This window comes from Schistocerca nitens, chromosome 2, assembly GCF_023898315.1.
Source record: "Schistocerca nitens isolate TAMUIC-IGC-003100 chromosome 2, iqSchNite1.1, whole genome shotgun sequence".
Classification (NCBI taxonomy): Eukaryota; Metazoa; Arthropoda; class Insecta; order Orthoptera; family Acrididae; genus Schistocerca; species Schistocerca nitens.
In genome coordinates this window covers 235,278,427-235,286,164 of record NC_064615.1, presented here as the reverse complement: position 1 = coordinate 235,286,164, position 7,738 = coordinate 235,278,427, and positions in this window count along the sequence as shown.

Below are 7,738 nucleotides of genomic sequence, written 5' to 3'. Positions count from 1 at the left end.
GACGTAACTGAAAAAAATATGCACAAGACGAAGAGAAATGACACTTTATTCCAAGAGAATAAATACAGTGAGCCAACCATGACAGAAATCTTCCTCGAGACAGACCATATACAATCAGACTTCAAGAAGAACATAATAATACCAATCCCAAAGAAAGAAGGTCCTGACAGGTGTGAATATTACCGAGCTACATATAAAATGGAAAGGACTGGTAGAAAGCAACCTCTTGGAAGAAACCAACGTCTTGGAAGATCAGTTTGAAGTCCGGAGAAATGTCGTAACACGCGAGGCAATACTGACCCTACGACTATTCTTAGAAGGTAGGTTAAGGGCAGAGAAACCTACGTTTATAGCATCTGTGGACTTAGAGAAAGATTTTGACAATCCTAACTGGAGTATTCTTTTTCGCAATTACAAATTGTACAGAAACCAGACTGTAGTTATTAGAGTCGAGGGGCATGGAAGTAAAGCAGTGGTTGAGAAGGGAGTGAGACAGGGCTGTAGCCTATCCCCGTTGTTATTCAATTTGTACACTGAGCAAGCGTTAATGGAAACCAAAGAAAATTTTAGAGCAGGAATTAAAGTTCAGGGAGAAGAAAGATAAATTTTGAGGATTGCCGGTGACATCGTAACTCTATCAGAGACATCAAACGACTCGGAAGAGAAGTTGAGCGGAATGGACAGTGCGTTTAAAGGAAGATATAAGATGAACAGCAACAAACGCAAAACAAGTGTAATGGAATGTACACTCCTGGAAATGGAAAAAAGAACACATTGACACCGGTGTGTCAGACCCACCATACTTGCTCCAGACACCGCGAGAGGGCTGTACAAGCAATGATCACACGCACGGCACAGCGGACACACCAGGAACCGCGGTGTTGGCCGTCGAATGGCGCTAGCTGCGCAGCATTTGTGCACCGCCGCTGTCAGTGTCAGCCAGTTTGCCGTGGCATACGGAGCTCCATCGCAGTCTTTAACACTGGTAGCATGCCGCGACAGCGTGGACGTGAACCGTATGTGCAGTTGACGGACTTTGAGCGAGGGCGTATAGTGGGCATGCGGGAGGCCGGGTGGACGTACCGCCGAATTGCTCAACACGTGGGGCGTGAGGTCCCCACAGTACATCGATGTTGTCGCCAGTGGTCGGCGGAAGGTGCACGTGCCTGTCGACCTGGGACCGGACCGCAGCGACGCACGGATGCACGCCAAGACCGTAGGATCCTACGCAGTGCCGTAGGGGACCGCACCGCCACTTCCCAGCAAATTAGGGACACTGTTGCTCCTGGGGTATCGGCGAGGACCATTCGCAACCGTCTCCATGAAGCTGGGCTACGGTCCCGCACACCGTTAGGCCGTCTTCCGCTCACGCCCCAACATCGTGCAGCCCGCCTCCAGTGGTGTCGCGACAGGCGTGAATGGAGGGACGAATGGAGACGTGTCGTCTTCAGCGATGAGAGTCGCTTCTGCCTTGGTGCCAATGATGGTCGTATGCGTGTTTGGCGCCGTGCAGGTGAGCGCCACAATCAGGACTGCATACGACCAAGGCACACAGGGCCAACACCCGGCATCATGGTGTGGGGAGCGATCTCCTACACTGGCCGTACACCACTGGTGATCGTCGAGGGGACACTGAATAGTGCACGGTACATCCAAACCGTCATCGAACCCATCGTTCTACCATTCCTAGACCGGCAAGGGAACTTGCTGTTCCAACAGGACAATGCACGTCCGCATGTATCCCGTGCCACCCAACATGCTCTAGAAGGTGTAAGTCAACTACCCTGGCCAGCAAGATCTCCGGATCTGTCCCCCATTGAGCATGTTTGGGACTGGATGAAGCGTCGTCTCACGCGGTCTGCACGTCCAGCACGAACGCTGGTCCAACTGAGGCGCCAGGTGGAAATGGCATGGCAAGCCGTTCCACAGGACTACATCCAGCATCTCTACGATCGTCTCCATGGGAGAATAGCAGCCTGCATTGCTGCGAAAGGTGGATATACACTGTACTAGTGCCGACATTGTGCATGCTCTGTTGCCTGTGTCTATGTGCCTGTGGTTCTGTCAGTGTGATCATGTGATGTATCTGACCCCAGGAATGTGTCAATAAAGTTTCCCCTTCCTGGGACAATGAATTCACGGTGTTCTTATTTCAATTTCCAGGAGTGTAGTAGAATTAAATCAGGTGATAATGTGGGAATTACTGTATATAAGGAAACGCTTAAAGTAGTAGATGAGTCTTGTTATTTGGGCAGCAAAATGGCTGATGGTGTCCGAAACAGAGGGGATACAGTGTAGAGTGGCAACAGCAAGAAAAGCGTTTCTGAATAAGATAAATTTGTTAACATCGACTATGGATTTAAGTGTTAGGAAGTCTCTTCAAAGTATTCGTATGGAGGTAGCCGTGCAAGGAAGTTAAACATGGACGATAAACAGTTTAGACAAGAAGAGACTAGAAGCTTTTGAAATATGTTACTATAGAAGAATGCTGAAGATTTCGTGGATGGACCATGTAACTAATGAGGAGGTACTAAATAGAACTGGGGAGAAAATAAGTTTGTGGCGCAACCTAACTAGAAGAAGGGGTTGGTTGTTAGGACACATTATGAGACGTCAAAGGATCAATAGCACACCACTGTAGGGAAGTGTATGTGTAGAGGAGTGGAAGGGAGGGGGGGGGGAGGTAAAAATTGTAGGTGGAGACCAAGAGATGAATACAGTAAGCAGATTCAGTAGGATGTCCGTTGTCGTACCTATTCTGAGACGAATAGCTCCTCATGCAGTTTAGAATGCACTTTCACATAGACAGTCTTCGAGTAGCAATGAGGCTGACAACATACACTTACTATGAGTGAATATTTTGTATTGTTCAAAGGGAAACATTTACTAGGCAGACTCCAGGTAGGTTCTGGAGACGAACAACGTATGTGCAGTGGCCTAAATATGTGATTTAGTGAGTTAAAAGTGCTTCGGAAAACATTTATATGCGAATTCGCGAGTGTGCGATTATCGTTAAATTTCGTTAAATTGGTGTACAAATATATTCGAAACAGTGCTCAATATGTGATTTCTAGAATCCGACAAGTTCGATTCAAATATTACCTATAGACTGGTTCTAAACGCTAAAATGTCATCCCATTATTTCGAGACTTTCACTAAAATAGCGTTGAGATTTTCCCATTTTCCATACCATTCCATTATTCACAGTCTATTTTATGTTCGTGTGAAGTCACGACCGGCGGGTAAAATCGATTGGGACATCGAGACAGCAGTACAAGCACAGGGTAAGCAAACCTTTTTACGGTGAATCAGGAAACTTGCAGGTGTGCTGGACCTTCTATCTACGAGCTGGTTACCCTTCACATGCAACAATTCGCGAGAAACAACTTGCGCTGTAGCATGTCCAACACAGTAATCACTATAGGTACTTAAGTTATATGAATAAATCTATACGGCAAACCAGAACTCCACCGACAAAGTTTCAGAGCGATAGTTGGTAGTAAGACGGAGCACCCTCCATCACGCTTATGTAGTACGTAAGAGACGGTAACAGGCAGACAGCTTCATACATGAGTCAATCCTCGCATGACAGATACACTCAGATCCAGCAGCTATCGGCAAGTAGTTTCGGCTGTGACCGAAAGGTGTCAACTTCTTGCCGATTATGAAATTATCAAGTAGTTAAAACTGTATATTTGGGAACAACTGAATTTAGTGCGATTATTGCGACTTTAATTAATTATTGGTCATTTCTTTGATTATTAGTGCGAAGTAGTCAATATATGAATATCGATATGTCTATTAGCATAATATACGTTGGCATAATAACTGTGTACTGAGAGAGTGTATCCTACTCAGGGGAAATTGTAAAGTGCAAAAGTGCAACTAGCCAGTTTATGGGACAGAGGAAACAAGATATATTTCACTATAATTTTACTATTTAAAGAGGGAGTTTGAAACATCCCCTTAGAAAAATTTATGAATCACTGTGCTCGTAAACCTCTTACGTTATTTGATTTTCAAGCAGCTGAGCAAAACTTAACGTACTCAGACATTTCTCTCTTTACTTATTCTGATCAACAGTAAACTACACACATTTTTTTATTTAGCGCAACGCGATCTGACTTTCAATAATCCCTACAAAAGAATGGCCCTGACTAACAATAACCTACACCTCTCATGAATCACTTACCTCACAAAAATCTTCGTTACTCGAACTACTGCAATACAGCGAGCGCCAATACTGCCAGCTGAATAAAAGATTCTAACTACTGAAGGCACTAACTACTGATAGGCATATTTAGCAAATGTAAGATTTTGATAGAGAACAAACAATGTATTTACCTTAATAGTGTTCAAAAGTCAAAATATATATGTCACTTCATGACATCCAGTCTTACAAATTTCGTTTCTCTGACGGACACACGTCCAGATCGTCCGTTCTCAAAATTCTGCCATCTCTCTCTCCACATCCACCACTGCTGGCGGCTCACCTCCAACTGCCCAACGCTACGCGCTGTTCACATCCAACTGCTCAACACTACAATAGCAAATATTCCAACTATGCAAATCAGCCACAGACTGCACACAGCACAGTCAGTGATTTTCATTCAGAGCGCTACATGGCGTTACCAACATAAAAAGCTAAACAGCCTACTTACAAGTTATTTCGATATTTGTGAATTTTATAAATTTATTCTTTTGATAAATTATTCATAAAAGCTATTAAGTACTGATTAGACAAAAGTAAAAGACGCGGGATTGCGCGATTTAACACCAATATTGGATTGGTTACGACGTATATCAGCCAAACAGGGGACGGTATTGGTCAAACTGTGTAATATCTGAGCGAGCATTCTGTCACAGACAATCCATTTGTTAATCCTTTTGATAACGGATTTGTTTAATTACCATAAGCTGGTGTAGCCCTACCACTACTATTGTAATTTAGTATGCCTTTACCTAGATAACAGAAAACCCTGTCCCTACGTTGCCCCGTATAACTCTCATACTAAATTTAGTTAATTTCCAAATAAAGTACACTATGGGAGGATGGTCCTGTTGACAGGAAAAGCTATCAATAGAGTTACCATTTTTACAAGATTTGACTGTGTGTTGTGTCTAACGGACAAGTAAATTCGACTATTCAGTTTATTTCCTAGGATCTTACACAGAGGTTAGAAGGAAATGCAGTATGGATAGTATTGTATTGATGCTAGGACAACTCAATTCCAAGTTCATTTAGTGGTTTAATACATGTACTAACGGTCGCCAGCCTATCGAGGGAACTAAGCAGTGAAGTATTAGAAAAGCAGAAGTACGAATTTTGCCTACTTCCTTGCTACTGTTTAAGTTGCTTCTTCGAATAAATATTACTCCACATAAACAATATTGGTGCATACACTGCAGTTTCTTTTCTACTACATGCTTACACATTACGTTTTTAAAAGAGAAAACGCCCAATAGATAACTTAAAGGAAGCTAAAAAAAAATTTACCAGGGGGAACCTTCAGAAAAGCACTTGCTATAATCAACAAACTTAAATACTAAAATACTCAGATACTAAAGCACACGCGTTTTATGCTGAGCACTTCACTTCAAGAAAACCTCTTTCTTACTGGAATTTACTTTCAAAAGCTGTTATTCTTTGAACTAACTCTGTACAGTCATTTAACAGAGTCTAGTAACATGACTTTACGTAAGCAAACTTTTACTAGAATACTTTGCAACAGTTAAGAAAACTATATCATTATTTATACAAAAACAATGTAAATGGTGCTCCTTTATATTAACTTGGCGCTTCATAAGTCTGTAAAACAGGATACTCGGATCAATCAAACACCACGAAGGAACCCTATACAGGTGTATAATTAGGATGAAATAACAGGGTGAACCAGTTTCTTTAAAGTTCAAGAATGATTAGTCACGGTTTATTTATTTATTTTTTATTTATTTATTTATGCATTTATTTTACCTGGCAAGATTAGGGCCTTCAGGCCCTCTCTTACACCTAACCAGGCATACTCAGATTCAACAAATTTCAGTTTCTACAGAACATTAAGGACATATAACATGTTATACAGTATTAATGTTAAAGAAAAAATAGAGATTATAAAAGTAGTACAATGATAATTATAACAATCAAGAATAATAATAATAATAATAATAATAATGACTATGTATATGAAAGTAAACAGATTTTTCTTTTATGAATGTCAGTCCTATTGCTAGTTGGGAATTTTCTCGTTATATTCTTGCAGCTTGTGAGTTATTCTCATCAAGCAGAGACATGAGACGATGGAATGGGGTGAAAGAGATATAGAAGAGGTAGATAGGTTAGAGGAAGAGAAATAGAATGGTAAAATTCGAAGCTATGATGGAGAGGAGAAAGAAAAAGATGAGAGGGGCACAACAATGGTGGCTATACCGTCCCTAATATGTAAGTCTTGAGTTCCCTCTTGAATGCTGAGTGGTTTTGGATAAGACGCAGATCACAGGGGAGCGCGTTCCATAGTCGTATGGCTGAGATGGAGAATGACACGGAGAAAGATTTTGTGTTATGTAAAGGTACAGCCAAGATGCTAGACGTATCCGATCTGGTATTGCGGTTGTGGAATGATGAGAGGTGTTTAATGTGAGAAGATAAGTATTGGGGGCACCAGTGGCTAAGAAATCGATGAAGAAAGCACATCGTGTGGAGATCGCGTGCCTTATGAGGGCGTATCCAACCTAGCTGGGAGTATGAAGGACTGATATGATCATACAACCGTATATTGCATACGTATCTAACGCATGCATTCATCACTAGCTCGAGGCATCTCGAATTTTCACTACTTGTGCCGTGTTGAACTACATCACAGTAGTAAAGATTAGGCAAGACTAGTGTTTGGACTAACTTTTGTTTAACATGGGTTGGAAATATTTTTCTAAATTTTTGAATTGCGTGTAGGGAGGAGAGCGATTTCCGGCAAGCTGTGACTGTTTGTTCTTCCCAGTTTAGGTGTTCATCCAAGATTATTCCAAGGTCTTTTACTGTTTTTTGGTATGGAAGTTGGGTACCATTGAGGAGTATTTGAGGGACTGTTTCGCGAAAGTACCGACTGATTAACTTTGGATGAGATATAAGTATGACCTGGGATTTCTTGGGGTTTAGTTTCAGACCTAGGTTCTGTGCCCATCGAGAAACAGAGCAAAGATCTGCGTTCATACTCGCTACTGCGTCAGCAATGTTCTTGGGGCTTGCACTTATGTACAGTTGGATGTCGTCGGCATATAGATGGTAGTTGCAGGAGTGAATCACTGAAGAAATATCATTAATGTACAGTGAGAAGAGTAATGGACCAAGGACGGAGCCTTGGGGAACTCCAGAGCGCACGTTTTTCCATGATGACTTTTCCGACCCACAAATGACTTGTTGACTTCTGTTTCTGAGGTAGCTGTCGAACCAGTGTATTGCGCTGTTTGAGAAATTCAGCTGCTTCATTTTAATTAGTAATATATCGAAGTCAACTGTATCAAAAGCCTTGCTAAAGTCAAGCAGTGTTAGGATGGTAGCTTCACGTCTGTCCATAGCATGTTTAATTCGGGAGGACGACGGTTCAATCCCGTCTCCAGCCATCCTGATTTAGGTTTTCCGTGATTTCCCTAAATCGCTTCAGGCAAATGCCGGGATGGTTCCTTTGAAAGGGCACGGCCGATTTCCTTCCCAATCCTTCCCTAACCCGAGCATGAGCTCCGT